This window comes from Acipenser ruthenus, unplaced genomic scaffold (genome assembly GCF_902713425.1).
Source record: "Acipenser ruthenus unplaced genomic scaffold, fAciRut3.2 maternal haplotype, whole genome shotgun sequence".
In the NCBI taxonomy this organism is placed as follows: domain Eukaryota; kingdom Metazoa; phylum Chordata; class Actinopteri; order Acipenseriformes; family Acipenseridae; genus Acipenser; species Acipenser ruthenus.
In genome coordinates, this window is record NW_026708868.1 from 18,919 (window position 1) to 32,717 (window position 13,799).

Genomic DNA, 13,799 nt, shown 5'->3' on the forward strand with positions numbered 1-13,799 from the left:
GACAAAAGGAAATTTTGGAGGAATCACCCCCAGCTCACTAAACATAAAAGTCATGAAAGCAGAAATGCAATCGCCTGCGGCCACACCACCTTGAATAAGCCTGATCTCGTCTGATCTCAGAAGCTAAGCAATGTTGGGCTTGGTTAGTACTTGGATGGGAGACCGCCTGGGAATATCAAGTGCTGCAGGCATTACATTTTACAATTGAAATGTGTGGAGGACAAAAGGAAATTTTGGAGGAATCACCCCCAGCTCACTAAACATAAAAGTCATGAAAGCAGAAATGCAATCGCCTGCGGCCACACCACCTTGAATAAGCCTGATCTCGTCTGATCTCAGAAGCTAAGCAATGTTGGGCTTGGTTAGTACTTGGATGGGAGACCGCCTGGGAATATCAAGTGCTGCAGGCATTACATTTTACAATTGAAATGTGTGGAGGACAAAAGGAAATTTTGGAGGAATCACCCCCAGCTCACTAAACATAAAAGTCATGAAAGCAGAAATGCAATCGCCTGCGGCCACACCACCTTGAATAAGCCTGATCTCGTCTGATCTCAGAAGCTAAGCAATGTTGGGCTTGGTTAGTACTTGGATGGGAGACCACCTGGGAATATCAAGTGCTGCAGGCATTACATTTTACAATTGAAATGTGTGGAGGACAAAAGGAAATTTTGGAGGAATCACCCCCAGCTCACTAAACATAAAAGTCATGAAAGCAGAAATGCAATCGCCTGCGGCCACACCACCTTGAATAAGCCTGATCTCGTCTGATCTCAGAAGCTAAGCAATGTTGGGCTTGGTTAGTACTTGGATGGGAGACCACCTGGGAATATCAAGTGCTGCAGGCATTACATTTTACAATTGAAATGTGTGGAGGACAAAAGGAAATTTTGGAGGAATCACCCCCAGCTCACTAAACATAAAAGTCATGAAAGCAGAAATGCAATCGCCTGCGGCCACACCACCTTGAATAAGCCTGATCTCGTCTGATCTCAGAAGCTAAGCAATGTTGGGCTTGGTTAGTACTTGGATGGGAGACCACCTGGGAATATCAAGTGCTGCAGGCATTACATTTTACAATTGAAATGTGTGGAGGACAAAAGGAAATTTTGGAGGAATCACCCCCAGCTCACTAAACATAAAAGTCATGAAAGCAGAAATGCAATCGCCTGCGGCCACACCACCTTGAATAAGCCTGATCTCGTCTGATCTCAGAAGCTAAGCAATGTTGGGCTTGGTTAGTACTTGGATGGGAGACCACCTGGGAATATCAAGTGCTGCAGGCATTACATTTTACAATTGAAATGTGTGGAGGACAAAAGGAAATTTTGGAGGAATCACCCCCAGCTCACTAAACATAAAAGTCATGAAAGCAGAAATGCAATCGCCTGCGGCCACACCACCTTGAATAAGCCTGATCTCGTCTGATCTCAGAAGCTAAGCAATGTTGGGCTTGGTTAGTACTTGGATGGGAGACCACCTGGGAATATCAAGTGCTGCAGGCATTACATTTTACAATTGAAATGTGTGGAGGACAAAAGGAAATTTTGGAGGAATCACCCCCAGCTCACTAAACATAAAAGTCATGAAAGCAGAAATGCAATCGCCTGCGGCCACACCACCTTGAATAAGCCTGATCTCGTCTGATCTCAGAAGCTAAGCAATGTTGGGCTTGGTTAGTACTTGGATGGGAGACCACCTGGGAATATCAAGTGCTGCAGGCATTACATTTTACAATTGAAATGTGTGGAGGACAAAAGGAAATTTTGGAGGAATCACCCCCAGCTCACTAAACATAAAAGTCATGAAAGCAGAAATGCAATCGCCTGCGGCCACACCACCTTGAATAAGCCTGATCTCGTCTGATCTCAGAAGCTAAGCAATGTTGGGCTTGGTTAGTACTTGGATGGGAGACCACCTGGGAATATCAAGTGCTGCAGGCATTACATTTTACAATTGAAATGTGTGGAGGACAAAAGGAAATTTTGGAGGAATCACCCCCAGCTCACTAAACATAAAAGTCATGAAAGCAGAAATGCAATCGCCTGCGGCCACACCACCTTGAATAAGCCTGATCTCGTCTGATCTCAGAAGCTACGCAATGTTGGGCTTGGTTAGTACTTGGATGGGAGACCACCTGGGAATATCAAGTGCTGCAGGCATTACATTTTACAATTGAAATGTGTGGAGGACAAAAGGAAATTTTGGAGGAATCACCCCCAGCTCACTAAACATAAAAGTCATGAAAGCAGAAATGCAATCGCCTGCGGCCACACCACCTTGAATAAGCCTGATCTCGTCTGATCTCAGAAGCTAAGCAATGTTGGGCTTGGTTAGTACTTGGATGGGAGACCACCTGGGAATATCAAGTGCTGCAGGCATTACATTTTACAATTGAAATGTGTGGAGGACAAAAGGAAATTTTGGAGGAATCACCCCCAGCTCACTAAACATAAAAGTCATGAAAGCAGAAATGCAATCGCCTGCGGCCACACCACCTTGAATAAGCCTGATCTCGTCTGATCTCAGAAGCTAAGCAATGTTGGGCTTGGTTAGTACTTGGATGGGAGACCACCTGGGAATATCAAGTGCTGCAGGCATTACATTTTACAATTGAAATGTGTGGAGGACAAAAGGAAATTTTGGAGGAATCACCCCCAGCTCACTAAACATAAAAGTCATGAAAGCAGAAATGCAATCGCCTGCGGCCACACCACCTTGAATAAGCCTGATCTCGTCTGATCTCAGAAGCTAAGCAATGTTGGGCTTGGTTAGTACTTGGATGGGAGACCACCTGGGAATATCAAGTGCTGCAGGCATTACATTTTACAATTGAAATGTGTGGAGGACAAAAGGAAATTTTGGAGGAATCACCCCCAGCTCACTAAACATAAAAGTCATGAAAGCAGAAATGCAATCGACTGCGGCCACACCACCTTGAATAAGCCTGATCTCGTCTGATCTCAGAAGCTACGCAATGTTGGGCTTGGTTAGTACTTGGATGGGAGACCACCTGGGAATATCAAGTGCTGCAGGCATTACATTTTACAATTGAAATGTGTGGAGGACAAAAGGAAATTTTGGAGGAATCACCCCCAGCTCACTAAACATAAAAGTCATGAAAGCAGAAATGCAATCGCCTGCGGCCACACCACCTTGAATAAGCCTGATCTCGTCTGATCTCAGAAGCTAAGCAATGTTGGGCTTGGTTAGTACTTGGATGGGAGACCACCTGGGAATATCAAGTGCTGCAGGCATTACATTTTACAATTGAAATGTGTGGAGGACAAAAGGAAATTTTGGAGGAATCACCCCCAGCTCACTAAACATAAAAGTCATGAAAGCAGAAATGCAATCGCCTGCGGCCACACCACCTTGAATAAGCCTGATCTCGTCTGATCTCAGAAGCTAAGCAATGTTGGGCTTGGTTAGTACTTGGATGGGAGACCACCTGGGAATATCAAGTGCTGCAGGCATTACATTTTACAATTGAAATGTGTGGAGGACAAAAGGAAATTTTGGAGGAATCACCCCCAGCTCACTAAACATAAAAGTCATGAAAGCAGAAATGCAATCGCCTGCGGCCACACCACCTTGAATAAGCCTGATCTCGTCTGATCTCAGAAGCTAAGCAATGTTGGGCTTGGTTAGTACTTGGATGGGAGACCACCTGGGAATATCAAGTGCTGCAGGCATTACATTTTACAATTGAAATGTGTGGAGGACAAAAGGAAATTTTGGAGGAATCACCCCCAGCTCACTAAACATAAAAGTCATGAAAGCAGAAATGCAATCGCCTGCGGCCACACCACCTTGAATAAGCCTGATCTCGTCTGATCTCAGAAGCTAAGCAATGTTGGGCTTGGTTAGTACTTGGATGGGAGACCACCTGGGAATATCAAGTGCTGCAGGCATTACATTTTACAATTGAAATGTGTGGAGGACAAAAGGAAATTTTGGAGGAATCACCCCCAGCTCACTAAACATAAAAGTCATGAAAGCAGAAATGCAATCGCCTGCGGCCACACCACCTTGAATAAGCCTGATCTCGTCTGATCTCAGAAGCTAAGCAATGTTGGGCTTGGTTAGTACTTGGATGGGAGACCACCTGGGAATATCAAGTGCTGCAGGCATTACATTTTACAATTGAAATGTGTGGAGGACAAAAGGAAATTTTGGAGGAATCACCCCCAGCTCACTAAACATAAAAGTCATGAAAGCAGAAATGCAATCGCCTGCGGCCACACCACCTTGAATAAGCCTGATCTCGTCTGATCTCAGAAGCTAAGCAATGTTGGGCTTGGTTAGTACTTGGATGGGAGACCACCTGGGAATATCAAGTGCTGCAGGCATTACATTTTACAATTGAAATGTGTGGAGGACAAAAGGAAATTTTGGAGGAATCACCCCCAGCTCACTAAACATAAAAGTCATGAAAGCAGAAATGCAATCGCCTGCGGCCACACCACCTTGAATAAGCCTGATCTCGTCTGATCTCAGAAGCTAAGCAATGTTGGGCTTGGTTAGTACTTGGATGGGAGACCACCTGGGAATATCAAGTGCTGCAGGCATTACATTTTACAATTGAAATGTGTGGAGGACAAAAGGAAATTTTGGAGGAATCACCCCCAGCTCACTAAACATAAAAGTCATGAAAGCAGAAATGCAATCGCCTGCGGCCACACCACCTTGAATAAGCCTGATCTCGTCTGATCTCAGAAGCTAAGCAATGTTGGGCTTGGTTAGTACTTGGATGGGAGACCACCTGGGAATATCAAGTGCTGCAGGCATTACATTTTACAATTGAAATGTGTGGAGGACAAAAGGAAATTTTGGAGGAATCACCCCCAGCTCACTAAACATAAAAGTCATGAAAGCAGAAATGCAATCGCCTGCGGCCACACCACCTTGAATAAGCCTGATCTCGTCTGATCTCAGAAGCTAAGCAATGTTGGGCTTGGTTAGTACTTGGATGGGAGACCACCTGGGAATATCAAGTGCTGCAGGCATTACATTTTACAATTGAAATGTGTGGAGGACAAAAGGAAATTTTGGAGGAATCACCCCCAGCTCACTAAACATAAAAGTCATGAAAGCAGAAATGCAATCGCCTGCGGCCACACCACCTTGAATAAGCCTGATCTCGTCTGATCTCAGAAGCTAAGCAATGTTGGGCTTGGTTAGTACTTGGATGGGAGACCACCTGGGAATATCAAGTGCTGCAGGCATTACATTTTACAATTGAAATGTGTGGAGGACAAAAGGAAATTTTGGAGGAATCACCCCCAGCTCACTAAACATAAAAGTCATGAAAGCAGAAATGCAATCGCCTGCGGCCACACCACCTTGAATAAGCCTGATCTCGTCTGATCTCAGAAGCTAAGCAATGTTGGGCTTGGTTAGTACTTGGATGGGAGACCACCTGGGAATATCAAGTGCTGCAGGCATTACATTTTACAATTGAAATGTGTGGAGGACAAAAGGAAATTTTGGAGGAATCACCCCCAGCTCACTAAACATAAAAGTCATGAAAGCAGAAATGCAATCGCCTGCGGCCACACCACCTTGAATAAGCCTGATCTCGTCTGATCTCAGAAGCTAAGCAATGTTGGGCTTGGTTAGTACTTGGATGGGAGACCACCTGGGAATATCAAGTGCTGCAGGCATTACATTTTACAATTGAAATGTGTGGAGGACAAAAGGAAATTTTGGAGGAATCACCCCCAGCTCACTAAACATAAAAGTCATGAAAGCAGAAATGCAATCGCCTGCGGCCACACCACCTTGAATAAGCCTGATCTCGTCTGATCTCAGAAGCTAAGCAATGTTGGGCTTGGTTAGTACTTGGATGGGAGACCACCTGGGAATATCAAGTGCTGCAGGCATTACATTTTGTAATTACATTTTACAATTGAAATGTGTGGAGGACAAAAGGAAATTTTGGAGGAATCACCCCCAGCTCACTAAACATAAAAGTCATGAAAGCAGAAATGCAATCGCCTGCGGCCACACCACCTTGAATAAGCCTGATCTCGTCTGATCTCAGAAGCTAAGCAATGTTGGGCTTGGTTAGTACTTGGATGGGAGACCACCTGGGAATATCAAGTGCTGCAGGCATTACATTTTTACAATTGAAATGTGTGGAGGACAAAAGGAAATTTTGGAGGAATCACCCCCAGCTCACTAAACATAAAAGTCATGAAAGCAGAAATGCAATCGCCTGCGGCCACACCACCTTGAATAAGCCTGATCTCGTCTGATCTCAGAAGCTACGCAATGTTGGGCTTGGTTAGTACTTGGATGGGAGACCACCTGGGAATATCAAGTGCTGCAGGCATTACATTTTACAATTGAAATGTGTGGAGGACAAAGGAAATTTTGGAGGAATCACCCCCAGCTCACTAAACATAAAAGTCATGAAAGCAGAAATGCAATCGCCTGCGGCCACACCACCTTGAATAAGCCTGATCTCGTCTGATCTCAGAAGCTAAGCAATGTTGGGCTTGGTTAGTACTTGGATGGGAGACCACCTGGGAATATCAAGTGCTGCAGGCATTACATTTTACAATTGAAATGTGTGGAGGACAAAAGGAAATTTTGGAGGAATCACCCCCAGCTCACTAAACATAAAAGTCATGAAAGCAGAAATGCAATCGCCTGCGGCCACACCACCTTGAATAAGCCTGATCTCGTCTGATCTCAGAAGCTAAGCAATGTTGGGCTTGGTTAGTACTTGGATGGGAGACCACCTGGGAATATCAAGTGCTGCAGGCATTACATTTTACAATTGAAATGTGTGGAGGACAAAAGGAAATTTTGGAGGAATCACCCCCAGCTCACTAAACATAAAAGTCATGAAAGCAGAAATGCAATCGCCTGCGGCCACACCACCTTGAATAAGCCTGATCTCGTCTGATCTCAGAAGCTAAGCAATGTTGGGCTTGGTTAGTACTTGGATGGGAGACCACCTGGGAATATCAAGTGCTGCAGGCATTACATTTTACAATTGAAATGTGTGGAGGACAAAAGGAAATTTTGGAGGAATCACCCCCAGCTCACTAAACATAAAAGTCATGAAAGCAGAAATGCAATCGCCTGCGGCCACACCACCTTGAATAAGCCTGATCTCGTCTGATCTCAGAAGCTAAGCAATGTTGGGCTTGGTTAGTACTTGGATGGGAGACCACCTGGGAATATCAAGTGCTGCAGGCATTACATTTTACAATTGAAATGTGTGGAGGACAAAAGGAAATTTTGGAGGAATCACCCCCAGCTCACTAAACATAAAAGTCATGAAAGCAGAAATGCAATCGCCTGCGGCCACACCACCTTGAATAAGCCTGATCTCGTCTGATCTCAGAAGCTAAGCAATGTTGGGCTTGGTTAGTACTTGGATGGGAGACCACCTGGGAATATCAAGTGCTGCAGGCATTACATTTTACAATTGAAATGTGTGGAGGACAAAAGGAAATTTTGGAGGAATCACCCCCAGCTCACTAAACATAAAAGTCATGAAAGCAGAAATGCAATCGCCTGCGGCCACACCACCTTGAATAAGCCTGATCTCGTCTGATCTCAGAAGCTAAGCAATGTTGGGCTTGGTTAGTACTTGGATGGGAGACCACCTGGGAATATCAAGTGCTGCAGGCATTACATTTTACAATTGAAATGTGTGGAGGACAAAAGGAAATTTTGGAGGAATCACCCCCAGCTCACTAAACATAAAAGTCATGAAAGCAGAAATGCAATCGCCTGCGGCCACACCACCTTGAATAAGCCTGATCTCGTCTGATCTCAGAAGCTAAGCAATGTTGGGCTTGGTTAGTACTTGGATGGGAGACCACCTGGGAATATCAAGTGCTGCAGGCATTACATTTTACAATTGAAATGTGTGGAGGACAAAAGGAAATTTTGGAGGAATCACCCCAGCTCACTAAACATAAAAGTCATGAAAGCAGAAATGCAATCGCCTGCGGCCACACCACCTTGAATAAGCCTGATCTCGTCTGATCTCAGAAGCTAAGCAATGTTGGGCTTGGTTAGTACTTGGATGGGAGACCACCTGGGAATATCAAGTGCTGCAGGCATTACATTTTACAATTGAAATGTGTGGAGGACAAAAGGAAATTTTGGAGGAATCACCCCCAGCTCACTAAACATAAAAGTCATGAAAGCAGAAATGCAATCGCCTGCGGCCACACCACCTTGAATAAGCCTGATCTCGTCTGATCTCAGAAGCTAAGCAATGTTGGGCTTGGTTAGTACTTGGATGGGAGACCACCTGGGAATATCAAGTGCTGCAGGCATTACATTTTACAATTGAAATGTGTGGAGGACAAAAGGAAATTTTGGAGGAATCACCCCCAGCTCACTAAACATAAAAGTCATGAAAGCAGAAATGCAATCGCCTGCGGCCACACCACCTTGAATAAGCCTGATCTCGTCTGATCTCAGAAGCTAAGCAATGTTGGGCTTGGTTAGTACTTGGATGGGAGACCACCTGGGAATATCAAGTGCTGCAGGCATTACATTTTACAATTGAAATGTGTGGAGGACAAAAGGAAATTTTGGAGGAATCACCCCCAGCTCACTAAACATAAAAGTCATGAAAGCAGAAATGCAATCGCCTGCGGCCACACCACCTTGAATAAGCCTGATCTCGTCTGATCTCAGAAGCTAAGCAATGTTGGGCTTGGTTAGTACTTGGATGGGAGACCACCTGGGAATATCAAGTGCTGCAGGCATTACATTTTACAATTGAAATGTGTGGAGGACAAAAGGAAATTTTGGAGGAATCACCCCCAGCTCACTAACATAAAAGTCATGAAAGCAGAAATGCAATCGCCTGCGGCCACACCACCTTGAATAAGCCTGATCTCGTCTGATCTCAGAAGCTAAGCAATGTTGGGCTTGGTTAGTACTTGGATGGGAGACCACCTGGGAATATCAAGTGCTGCAGGCATTACATTTTACAATTGAAATGTGTGGAGGACAAAAGGAAATTTTGGAGGAATCACCCCCAGCTCACTAAACATAAAAGTCATGAAAGCAGAAATGCAATCGCCTGCGGCCACACCACCTTGAATAAGCCTGATCTCGTCTGATCTCAGAAGCTAAGCAATGTTGGGCTTGGTTAGTACTTGGATGGGAGACCACCTGGGAATATCAAGTGCTGCAGGCATTACATTTTACAATTGAAATGTGTGGAGGACAAAAGGAAATTTTGGAGGAATCACCCCCAGCTCACTAAACATAAAAGTCATGAAAGCAGAAATGCAATCGCCTGCGGCCACACCACCTTGAATAAGCCTGATCTCGTCTGATCTCAGAAGCTAAGCAATGTTGGGCTTGGTTAGTACTTGGATGGGAGACCACCTGGGAATATCAAGTGCTGCAGGCATTACATTTTACAATTGAAATGTGTGGAGGACAAAAGGAAATTTTGGAGGAATCACCCCCAGCTCACTAAACATAAAAGTCATGAAAGCAGAAATGCAATCGCCTGCGGCCACACCACCTTGAATAAGCCTGATCTCGTCTGATCTCAGAAGCTAAGCAATGTTGGGCTTGGTTAGTACTTGGATGGGAGACCACCTGGGAATATCAAGTGCTGCAGGCATTACATTTTACAATTGAAATGTGTGGAGGACAAAAGGAAATTTTGGAGGAATCACCCCCAGCTCACTAAACATAAAAGTCATGAAAGCAGAAATGCAATCGCCTGCGGCCACACCACCTTGAATAAGCCTGATCTCGTCTGATCTCAGAAGCTAAGCAATGTTGGGCTTGGTTAGTACTTGGATGGGAGACCACCTGGGAATATCAAGTGCTGCAGGCATTACATTTTACAATTGAAATGTGTGGAGGACAAAAGGAAATTTTGGAGGAATCACCCCCAGCTCACTAAACATAAAAGTCATGAAAGCAGAAATGCAATCGCCTGCGGCCACACCACCTTGAATAAGCCTGATCTCGTCTGATCTCAGAAGCTAAGCAATGTTGGGCTTGGTTAGTACTTGGATGGGAGACCACCTGGGAATATCAAGTGCTGCAGGCATTACATTTTACAATTGAAATGTGTGGAGGACAAAAGGAAATTTTGGAGGAATCACCCCCAGCTCACTAAACATAAAAGTCATGAAAGCAGAAATGCAATCGCCTGCGGCCACACCACCTTGAATAAGCCTGATCTCGTCTGATCTCAGAAGCTAAGCAATGTTGGGCTTGGTTAGTACTTGGATGGGAGACCACCTGGGAATATCAAGTGCTGCAGGCATTACATTTTACAATTGAAATGTGTGGAGGACAAAAGGAAATTTTGGAGGAATCACCCCCAGCTCACTAAACATAAAAGTCATGAAAGCAGAACAGCAATCGCCTGCGGCCACACCACCTTGAATAAGCCTGATCTCGTCTGATCTCAGAAGCTAAGCAATGTTGGGCTTGGTTAGTACTTGGATGGGAGACCACCTGGGAATATCAAGTGCTGCAGGCATTACATTTTACAATTGAAATGTGTGGAGGACAAAAGGAAATTTTGGAGGAATCACCCCCAGCTCACTAAACATAAAAGTCATGAAAGCAGAAATGCAATCGCCTGCGGCCACACCACCTTGAATAAGCCTGATCTCGTCTGATCTCAGAAGCTAAGCAATGTTGGGCTTGGTTAGTACTTGGATGGGAGACCACCTGGGATATCAAGTGCTGCAGGCATTACATTTTACAATTGAAATGTGTGGAGGACAAAAGGAAATTTTGGAGGAATCACCCCCAGCTCACTAAACATAAAAGTCATGAAAGCAGAAATGCAATCGCCTGCGGCCACACCACCTTGAATAAGCCTGATCTCGTCTGATCTCAGAAGCTAAGCAATGTTGGGCTTGGTTAGTACTTGGATGGGAGACCACCTGGGAATATCAAGTGCTGCAGGCATTACATTTTACAATTGAAATGTGTGGAGGACAAAAGGAAATTTTGGAGGAATCACCCCCAGCTCACTAAACATAAAAGTCATGAAAGCAGAAATGCAATCGCCTGCGGCCACACCACCTTGAATAAGCCTGATCTCGTCTGATCTCAGAAGCTAAGCAATGTTGGGCTTGGTTAGTACTTGGATGGGAGACCACCTGGGAATATCAAGTGCTGCAGGCATTACATTTTTGTAATTACATTTTACAATTGAAATGTGTGGAGGACAAAAGGAAATTTTGGAGGAATCACCCCCAGCTCACTAAACATAAAAGTCATGAAAGCAGAAATGCAATCGCCTGCGGCCACACCACCTTGAATAAGCCTGATCTCGTCTGATCTCAGAAGCTAAGCAATGTTGGGCTTGGTTAGTACTTGGATGGGAGACCACCTGGGAATATCAAGTGCTGCAGGCATTACATTTTACAATTGAAATGTGTGGAGGACAAAAGGAAATTTTGGAGGAATCACCCCCAGCTCACTAAACATAAAAGTCATGAAAGCAGAAATGCAATCGCCTGCGGCCACACCACCTTGAATAAGCCTGATCTCGTCTGATCTCAGAAGCTAAGCAATGTTGGGCTTGGTTAGTACTTGGATGGGAGACCACCTGGGAATATCAAGTGCTGCAGGCATTACATTTTACAATTGAAATGTGTGGAGGACAAAAGGAAATTTTGGAGGAATCACCCCCAGCTCACTAAACATAAAAGTCATGAAAGCAGAAATGCAATCGCCTGCGGCCACACCACCTTGAATAAGCCTGATCTCGTCTGATCTCAGAAGCTAAGCAATGTTGGGCTTGGTTAGTACTTGGATGGGAGACCACCTGGGAATATCAAGTGCTGCAGGCATTACATTTTACAATTGAAATGTGTGGAGGACAAAAGGAAATTTTGGAGGAATCACCCCCAGCTCACTAAACATAAAAGTCATGAAAGCAGAAATGCAATCGCCTGCGGCCACACCACCTTGAATAAGCCTGATCTCGTCTGATCTCAGAAGCTAAGCAATGTTGGGCTTGGTTAGTACTTGGATGGGAGACCACCTGGGAATATCAAGTGCTGCAGGCATTACATTTTACAATTGAAATGTGTGGAGGACAAAAGGAAATTTTGGAGGAATCACCCCCAGCTCACTAAACATAAAAGTCATGAAAGCAGAAATGCAATCGCCTGCGGCCACACCACCTTGAATAAGCCTGATCTCGTCTGATCTCAGAAGCTAAGCAATGTTGGGCTTGGTTAGTACTTGGATGGGAGACCACCTGGGAATATCAAGTGCTGCAGGCATTACATTTTTGTAATTACATTTACAATTGAAATGTGTGGAGGACAAAAGGAAATTTTGGAGGAATCACCCCCAGCTCACTAAACATAAAAGTCATGAAAGCAGAAATGCAATCGCCTGCGGCCACACCACCTTGAATAAGCCTGATCTCGTCTGATCTCAGAAGCTAAGCAATGTTGGGCTTGGTTAGTACTTGGATGGGAGACCACCTGGGAATATCAAGTGCTGCAGGCATTACATTTTACAATTGAAATGTGTGGAGGACAAAAGGAAATTTTGGAGGAATCACCCCCAGCTCACTAAACATAAAAGTCATGAAAGCAGAAATGCAATCGCCTGCGGCCACACCACCTTGAATAAGCTGATCTCGTCTGATCTCAGAAGCTAAGCAATGTTGGGCTTGGTTAGTACTTGGATGGGAGACCACCTGGGAATATCAAGTGCTGCAGGCATTACATTTTACAATTGAAATGTGTGGAGGACAAAAGGAAATTTTGGAGGAATCACCCCCAGCTCACTAAACATAAAAGTCATGAAAGCAGAAATGCAATCGCCTGCGGCCACACCACCTTGAATAAGCCTGATCTCGTCTGATCTCAGAAGCTAAGCAATGTTGGGCTTGGTTAGTACTTGGATGGGAGACCACCTGGGAATATCAAGTGCTGCAGGCATTACATTTTACAATTGAAATGTGTGGAGGACAAAAGGAAATTTTGGAGGAATCACCCCCAGCTCACTAAACATAAAAGTCATGAAAGCAGAAATGCAATCGCCTGCGGCCACACCACCTTGAATAAGCCTGATCTCGTCTGATCTCAGAAGCTAAGCAATGTTGGGCTTGGTTAGTACTTGGATGGGAGACCACCTGGGAATATCAAGTGCTGCAGGCATTACATTTTTGGCATTACATTTTACAATTGAAATGTGTGGAGGACAAAAGGAAATTTTGGAGGAATCACCCCCAGCTCACTAAACATAAAAGTCATGAAAGCAGAAATGCAATCGCCTGCGGCCACACCACCTTGAATAAGCCTGATCTCGTCTGATCTCAGAAGCTAAGCAATGTTGGGCTTGGTTAGTACTTGGATGGGAGACCACCTGGGAATATCAAGTGCTGCAGGCATTACATTTTACAATTGAAATGTGTGGAGGACAAAAGGAAATTTTGGAGGAATCACCCCCAGCTCACTAAACATAAAAGTCATGAAAGCAGAAATGCAATCGCCTGCGGCCACACCACCTTGAATAAGCCTGATCTCGTCTGATCTCAGAAGCTAAGCAATGTTGGGCTTGGTTAGTACTTGGATGGGAGACCACCTGGGAATATCAAGTGCTGCAGGCATTACATTTTACAATTGAAATGTGTGGAGGACAAAAGGAAATTTTGGAGGAATCACCCCAGCTCACTAAACATAAAAGTCATGAAAGCAGAAATGCAATCGCCTGCGGCCACACCACCTTGAATAAGCCTGATCTCGTCTGATCTCAGAAGCTAAGCAATGTTGGGCTTGGTTAGTACTTGGATGGGAGACCACCTGGGA

General features: G+C 44.7%; 61 non-coding genes and 2 pseudogenes across 61 annotated transcripts; all 63 read left to right on the forward strand.

Annotated features, from left to right (window-relative positions):
• Nucleotides 1–72: 72 nt before the first annotated feature.
• LOC131736558 (5S ribosomal RNA) lies at nucleotides 73–191 on the forward strand. Its single transcript, XR_009328229.1, has one exon. It is a non-coding gene; the product is annotated as a 5S ribosomal RNA (ribosomal RNA).
• A 100-nt stretch (nucleotides 192–291) lies between these two features.
• On the forward strand, nucleotides 292–410 carry LOC131736559 (5S ribosomal RNA). Its single transcript, XR_009328230.1, has one exon. It is a non-coding gene; the product is annotated as a 5S ribosomal RNA (ribosomal RNA).
• Nucleotides 411–510: 100 nt separating this feature from the next.
• Nucleotides 511–629, forward strand: LOC131736491 (5S ribosomal RNA). Its single transcript, XR_009328162.1, has one exon. It is a non-coding gene; the product is annotated as a 5S ribosomal RNA (ribosomal RNA).
• Nucleotides 630–729: 100 nt separating this feature from the next.
• Nucleotides 730–848, forward strand: LOC131736492 (5S ribosomal RNA). Its single transcript, XR_009328163.1, has one exon. It is a non-coding gene; the product is annotated as a 5S ribosomal RNA (ribosomal RNA).
• Nucleotides 849–948: 100 nt separating this feature from the next.
• On the forward strand, nucleotides 949–1,067 carry LOC131736493 (5S ribosomal RNA). The gene has a single exon (XR_009328164.1). It is a non-coding gene; the product is annotated as a 5S ribosomal RNA (ribosomal RNA).
• A 100-nt stretch (nucleotides 1,068–1,167) lies between these two features.
• LOC131736494 (5S ribosomal RNA) lies at nucleotides 1,168–1,286 on the forward strand. Its single transcript, XR_009328165.1, has one exon. It is a non-coding gene; the product is annotated as a 5S ribosomal RNA (ribosomal RNA).
• A 100-nt stretch (nucleotides 1,287–1,386) lies between these two features.
• On the forward strand, nucleotides 1,387–1,505 carry LOC131736496 (5S ribosomal RNA). The gene has a single exon (XR_009328167.1). It is a non-coding gene; the product is annotated as a 5S ribosomal RNA (ribosomal RNA).
• A 100-nt stretch (nucleotides 1,506–1,605) lies between these two features.
• Nucleotides 1,606–1,724, forward strand: LOC131736497 (5S ribosomal RNA). The gene has a single exon (XR_009328168.1). It is a non-coding gene; the product is annotated as a 5S ribosomal RNA (ribosomal RNA).
• Nucleotides 1,725–1,824: 100 nt separating this feature from the next.
• On the forward strand, nucleotides 1,825–1,943 carry LOC131736498 (5S ribosomal RNA). Its single transcript, XR_009328169.1, has one exon. It is a non-coding gene; the product is annotated as a 5S ribosomal RNA (ribosomal RNA).
• Nucleotides 1,944–2,043: 100 nt separating this feature from the next.
• Nucleotides 2,044–2,162, forward strand: LOC131736562 (5S ribosomal RNA). The gene has a single exon (XR_009328233.1). It is a non-coding gene; the product is annotated as a 5S ribosomal RNA (ribosomal RNA).
• Nucleotides 2,163–2,262: 100 nt separating this feature from the next.
• Nucleotides 2,263–2,381, forward strand: LOC131736499 (5S ribosomal RNA). The gene has a single exon (XR_009328170.1). It is a non-coding gene; the product is annotated as a 5S ribosomal RNA (ribosomal RNA).
• Nucleotides 2,382–2,481: 100 nt separating this feature from the next.
• Nucleotides 2,482–2,600, forward strand: LOC131736500 (5S ribosomal RNA). The gene has a single exon (XR_009328171.1). It is a non-coding gene; the product is annotated as a 5S ribosomal RNA (ribosomal RNA).
• Nucleotides 2,601–2,700: 100 nt separating this feature from the next.
• LOC131736501 (5S ribosomal RNA) lies at nucleotides 2,701–2,819 on the forward strand. Its single transcript, XR_009328172.1, has one exon. It is a non-coding gene; the product is annotated as a 5S ribosomal RNA (ribosomal RNA).
• Nucleotides 2,820–2,919: 100 nt separating this feature from the next.
• LOC131736570 (5S ribosomal RNA) lies at nucleotides 2,920–3,038 on the forward strand (annotated as a pseudogene).
• Nucleotides 3,039–3,138: 100 nt separating this feature from the next.
• LOC131736502 (5S ribosomal RNA) lies at nucleotides 3,139–3,257 on the forward strand. The gene has a single exon (XR_009328173.1). It is a non-coding gene; the product is annotated as a 5S ribosomal RNA (ribosomal RNA).
• Nucleotides 3,258–3,357: 100 nt separating this feature from the next.
• Nucleotides 3,358–3,476, forward strand: LOC131736503 (5S ribosomal RNA). The gene has a single exon (XR_009328174.1). It is a non-coding gene; the product is annotated as a 5S ribosomal RNA (ribosomal RNA).
• Nucleotides 3,477–3,576: 100 nt separating this feature from the next.
• Nucleotides 3,577–3,695, forward strand: LOC131736504 (5S ribosomal RNA). Its single transcript, XR_009328175.1, has one exon. It is a non-coding gene; the product is annotated as a 5S ribosomal RNA (ribosomal RNA).
• A 100-nt stretch (nucleotides 3,696–3,795) lies between these two features.
• Nucleotides 3,796–3,914, forward strand: LOC131736505 (5S ribosomal RNA). The gene has a single exon (XR_009328176.1). It is a non-coding gene; the product is annotated as a 5S ribosomal RNA (ribosomal RNA).
• A 100-nt stretch (nucleotides 3,915–4,014) lies between these two features.
• Nucleotides 4,015–4,133, forward strand: LOC131736507 (5S ribosomal RNA). The gene has a single exon (XR_009328178.1). It is a non-coding gene; the product is annotated as a 5S ribosomal RNA (ribosomal RNA).
• A 100-nt stretch (nucleotides 4,134–4,233) lies between these two features.
• On the forward strand, nucleotides 4,234–4,352 carry LOC131736508 (5S ribosomal RNA). Its single transcript, XR_009328179.1, has one exon. It is a non-coding gene; the product is annotated as a 5S ribosomal RNA (ribosomal RNA).
• Nucleotides 4,353–4,452: 100 nt separating this feature from the next.
• Nucleotides 4,453–4,571, forward strand: LOC131736509 (5S ribosomal RNA). Its single transcript, XR_009328180.1, has one exon. It is a non-coding gene; the product is annotated as a 5S ribosomal RNA (ribosomal RNA).
• Nucleotides 4,572–4,671: 100 nt separating this feature from the next.
• On the forward strand, nucleotides 4,672–4,790 carry LOC131736510 (5S ribosomal RNA). Its single transcript, XR_009328181.1, has one exon. It is a non-coding gene; the product is annotated as a 5S ribosomal RNA (ribosomal RNA).
• Nucleotides 4,791–4,890: 100 nt separating this feature from the next.
• LOC131736511 (5S ribosomal RNA) lies at nucleotides 4,891–5,009 on the forward strand. Its single transcript, XR_009328182.1, has one exon. It is a non-coding gene; the product is annotated as a 5S ribosomal RNA (ribosomal RNA).
• Nucleotides 5,010–5,109: 100 nt separating this feature from the next.
• On the forward strand, nucleotides 5,110–5,228 carry LOC131736512 (5S ribosomal RNA). Its single transcript, XR_009328183.1, has one exon. It is a non-coding gene; the product is annotated as a 5S ribosomal RNA (ribosomal RNA).
• A 100-nt stretch (nucleotides 5,229–5,328) lies between these two features.
• Nucleotides 5,329–5,447, forward strand: LOC131736513 (5S ribosomal RNA). The gene has a single exon (XR_009328184.1). It is a non-coding gene; the product is annotated as a 5S ribosomal RNA (ribosomal RNA).
• A 100-nt stretch (nucleotides 5,448–5,547) lies between these two features.
• LOC131736514 (5S ribosomal RNA) lies at nucleotides 5,548–5,666 on the forward strand. Its single transcript, XR_009328185.1, has one exon. It is a non-coding gene; the product is annotated as a 5S ribosomal RNA (ribosomal RNA).
• Nucleotides 5,667–5,766: 100 nt separating this feature from the next.
• LOC131736515 (5S ribosomal RNA) lies at nucleotides 5,767–5,885 on the forward strand. Its single transcript, XR_009328186.1, has one exon. It is a non-coding gene; the product is annotated as a 5S ribosomal RNA (ribosomal RNA).
• A 113-nt stretch (nucleotides 5,886–5,998) lies between these two features.
• LOC131736516 (5S ribosomal RNA) lies at nucleotides 5,999–6,117 on the forward strand. Its single transcript, XR_009328187.1, has one exon. It is a non-coding gene; the product is annotated as a 5S ribosomal RNA (ribosomal RNA).
• A 101-nt stretch (nucleotides 6,118–6,218) lies between these two features.
• On the forward strand, nucleotides 6,219–6,337 carry LOC131736563 (5S ribosomal RNA). Its single transcript, XR_009328234.1, has one exon. It is a non-coding gene; the product is annotated as a 5S ribosomal RNA (ribosomal RNA).
• Nucleotides 6,338–6,436: 99 nt separating this feature from the next.
• On the forward strand, nucleotides 6,437–6,555 carry LOC131736518 (5S ribosomal RNA). The gene has a single exon (XR_009328189.1). It is a non-coding gene; the product is annotated as a 5S ribosomal RNA (ribosomal RNA).
• Nucleotides 6,556–6,655: 100 nt separating this feature from the next.
• LOC131736519 (5S ribosomal RNA) lies at nucleotides 6,656–6,774 on the forward strand. Its single transcript, XR_009328190.1, has one exon. It is a non-coding gene; the product is annotated as a 5S ribosomal RNA (ribosomal RNA).
• Nucleotides 6,775–6,874: 100 nt separating this feature from the next.
• On the forward strand, nucleotides 6,875–6,993 carry LOC131736520 (5S ribosomal RNA). The gene has a single exon (XR_009328191.1). It is a non-coding gene; the product is annotated as a 5S ribosomal RNA (ribosomal RNA).
• A 100-nt stretch (nucleotides 6,994–7,093) lies between these two features.
• On the forward strand, nucleotides 7,094–7,212 carry LOC131736521 (5S ribosomal RNA). Its single transcript, XR_009328192.1, has one exon. It is a non-coding gene; the product is annotated as a 5S ribosomal RNA (ribosomal RNA).
• Nucleotides 7,213–7,312: 100 nt separating this feature from the next.
• On the forward strand, nucleotides 7,313–7,431 carry LOC131736522 (5S ribosomal RNA). The gene has a single exon (XR_009328193.1). It is a non-coding gene; the product is annotated as a 5S ribosomal RNA (ribosomal RNA).
• A 100-nt stretch (nucleotides 7,432–7,531) lies between these two features.
• On the forward strand, nucleotides 7,532–7,650 carry LOC131736523 (5S ribosomal RNA). The gene has a single exon (XR_009328194.1). It is a non-coding gene; the product is annotated as a 5S ribosomal RNA (ribosomal RNA).
• Nucleotides 7,651–7,750: 100 nt separating this feature from the next.
• LOC131736524 (5S ribosomal RNA) lies at nucleotides 7,751–7,869 on the forward strand. Its single transcript, XR_009328195.1, has one exon. It is a non-coding gene; the product is annotated as a 5S ribosomal RNA (ribosomal RNA).
• A 99-nt stretch (nucleotides 7,870–7,968) lies between these two features.
• On the forward strand, nucleotides 7,969–8,087 carry LOC131736525 (5S ribosomal RNA). Its single transcript, XR_009328196.1, has one exon. It is a non-coding gene; the product is annotated as a 5S ribosomal RNA (ribosomal RNA).
• A 100-nt stretch (nucleotides 8,088–8,187) lies between these two features.
• Nucleotides 8,188–8,306, forward strand: LOC131736526 (5S ribosomal RNA). The gene has a single exon (XR_009328197.1). It is a non-coding gene; the product is annotated as a 5S ribosomal RNA (ribosomal RNA).
• A 100-nt stretch (nucleotides 8,307–8,406) lies between these two features.
• LOC131736527 (5S ribosomal RNA) lies at nucleotides 8,407–8,525 on the forward strand. The gene has a single exon (XR_009328198.1). It is a non-coding gene; the product is annotated as a 5S ribosomal RNA (ribosomal RNA).
• A 100-nt stretch (nucleotides 8,526–8,625) lies between these two features.
• LOC131736529 (5S ribosomal RNA) lies at nucleotides 8,626–8,744 on the forward strand. The gene has a single exon (XR_009328200.1). It is a non-coding gene; the product is annotated as a 5S ribosomal RNA (ribosomal RNA).
• A 99-nt stretch (nucleotides 8,745–8,843) lies between these two features.
• On the forward strand, nucleotides 8,844–8,962 carry LOC131736530 (5S ribosomal RNA). Its single transcript, XR_009328201.1, has one exon. It is a non-coding gene; the product is annotated as a 5S ribosomal RNA (ribosomal RNA).
• Nucleotides 8,963–9,062: 100 nt separating this feature from the next.
• Nucleotides 9,063–9,181, forward strand: LOC131736531 (5S ribosomal RNA). The gene has a single exon (XR_009328202.1). It is a non-coding gene; the product is annotated as a 5S ribosomal RNA (ribosomal RNA).
• Nucleotides 9,182–9,281: 100 nt separating this feature from the next.
• LOC131736532 (5S ribosomal RNA) lies at nucleotides 9,282–9,400 on the forward strand. Its single transcript, XR_009328203.1, has one exon. It is a non-coding gene; the product is annotated as a 5S ribosomal RNA (ribosomal RNA).
• Nucleotides 9,401–9,500: 100 nt separating this feature from the next.
• Nucleotides 9,501–9,619, forward strand: LOC131736533 (5S ribosomal RNA). Its single transcript, XR_009328204.1, has one exon. It is a non-coding gene; the product is annotated as a 5S ribosomal RNA (ribosomal RNA).
• Nucleotides 9,620–9,719: 100 nt separating this feature from the next.
• On the forward strand, nucleotides 9,720–9,838 carry LOC131736534 (5S ribosomal RNA). Its single transcript, XR_009328205.1, has one exon. It is a non-coding gene; the product is annotated as a 5S ribosomal RNA (ribosomal RNA).
• A 100-nt stretch (nucleotides 9,839–9,938) lies between these two features.
• LOC131736535 (5S ribosomal RNA) lies at nucleotides 9,939–10,057 on the forward strand. Its single transcript, XR_009328206.1, has one exon. It is a non-coding gene; the product is annotated as a 5S ribosomal RNA (ribosomal RNA).
• A 100-nt stretch (nucleotides 10,058–10,157) lies between these two features.
• On the forward strand, nucleotides 10,158–10,276 carry LOC131736536 (5S ribosomal RNA). Its single transcript, XR_009328207.1, has one exon. It is a non-coding gene; the product is annotated as a 5S ribosomal RNA (ribosomal RNA).
• Nucleotides 10,277–10,376: 100 nt separating this feature from the next.
• Nucleotides 10,377–10,495, forward strand: LOC131736537 (5S ribosomal RNA). The gene has a single exon (XR_009328208.1). It is a non-coding gene; the product is annotated as a 5S ribosomal RNA (ribosomal RNA).
• Nucleotides 10,496–10,595: 100 nt separating this feature from the next.
• LOC131736567 (5S ribosomal RNA) lies at nucleotides 10,596–10,713 on the forward strand. The gene has a single exon (XR_009328238.1). It is a non-coding gene; the product is annotated as a 5S ribosomal RNA (ribosomal RNA).
• A 100-nt stretch (nucleotides 10,714–10,813) lies between these two features.
• On the forward strand, nucleotides 10,814–10,932 carry LOC131736538 (5S ribosomal RNA). The gene has a single exon (XR_009328209.1). It is a non-coding gene; the product is annotated as a 5S ribosomal RNA (ribosomal RNA).
• A 100-nt stretch (nucleotides 10,933–11,032) lies between these two features.
• LOC131736540 (5S ribosomal RNA) lies at nucleotides 11,033–11,151 on the forward strand. The gene has a single exon (XR_009328211.1). It is a non-coding gene; the product is annotated as a 5S ribosomal RNA (ribosomal RNA).
• A 114-nt stretch (nucleotides 11,152–11,265) lies between these two features.
• LOC131736541 (5S ribosomal RNA) lies at nucleotides 11,266–11,384 on the forward strand. Its single transcript, XR_009328212.1, has one exon. It is a non-coding gene; the product is annotated as a 5S ribosomal RNA (ribosomal RNA).
• Nucleotides 11,385–11,484: 100 nt separating this feature from the next.
• On the forward strand, nucleotides 11,485–11,603 carry LOC131736542 (5S ribosomal RNA). Its single transcript, XR_009328213.1, has one exon. It is a non-coding gene; the product is annotated as a 5S ribosomal RNA (ribosomal RNA).
• A 100-nt stretch (nucleotides 11,604–11,703) lies between these two features.
• On the forward strand, nucleotides 11,704–11,822 carry LOC131736543 (5S ribosomal RNA). The gene has a single exon (XR_009328214.1). It is a non-coding gene; the product is annotated as a 5S ribosomal RNA (ribosomal RNA).
• A 100-nt stretch (nucleotides 11,823–11,922) lies between these two features.
• Nucleotides 11,923–12,041, forward strand: LOC131736544 (5S ribosomal RNA). The gene has a single exon (XR_009328215.1). It is a non-coding gene; the product is annotated as a 5S ribosomal RNA (ribosomal RNA).
• A 100-nt stretch (nucleotides 12,042–12,141) lies between these two features.
• On the forward strand, nucleotides 12,142–12,260 carry LOC131736545 (5S ribosomal RNA). The gene has a single exon (XR_009328216.1). It is a non-coding gene; the product is annotated as a 5S ribosomal RNA (ribosomal RNA).
• Nucleotides 12,261–12,373: 113 nt separating this feature from the next.
• LOC131736546 (5S ribosomal RNA) lies at nucleotides 12,374–12,492 on the forward strand. Its single transcript, XR_009328217.1, has one exon. It is a non-coding gene; the product is annotated as a 5S ribosomal RNA (ribosomal RNA).
• A 100-nt stretch (nucleotides 12,493–12,592) lies between these two features.
• On the forward strand, nucleotides 12,593–12,710 carry LOC131736568 (5S ribosomal RNA). The gene has a single exon (XR_009328239.1). It is a non-coding gene; the product is annotated as a 5S ribosomal RNA (ribosomal RNA).
• Nucleotides 12,711–12,810: 100 nt separating this feature from the next.
• Nucleotides 12,811–12,929, forward strand: LOC131736547 (5S ribosomal RNA). Its single transcript, XR_009328218.1, has one exon. It is a non-coding gene; the product is annotated as a 5S ribosomal RNA (ribosomal RNA).
• A 100-nt stretch (nucleotides 12,930–13,029) lies between these two features.
• LOC131736548 (5S ribosomal RNA) lies at nucleotides 13,030–13,148 on the forward strand. Its single transcript, XR_009328219.1, has one exon. It is a non-coding gene; the product is annotated as a 5S ribosomal RNA (ribosomal RNA).
• Nucleotides 13,149–13,262: 114 nt separating this feature from the next.
• LOC131736549 (5S ribosomal RNA) lies at nucleotides 13,263–13,381 on the forward strand. Its single transcript, XR_009328220.1, has one exon. It is a non-coding gene; the product is annotated as a 5S ribosomal RNA (ribosomal RNA).
• A 100-nt stretch (nucleotides 13,382–13,481) lies between these two features.
• LOC131736551 (5S ribosomal RNA) lies at nucleotides 13,482–13,600 on the forward strand. The gene has a single exon (XR_009328222.1). It is a non-coding gene; the product is annotated as a 5S ribosomal RNA (ribosomal RNA).
• A 99-nt stretch (nucleotides 13,601–13,699) lies between these two features.
• Nucleotides 13,700–13,799, forward strand: LOC131736575 (5S ribosomal RNA; annotated as a pseudogene; the record flags this gene model as incomplete).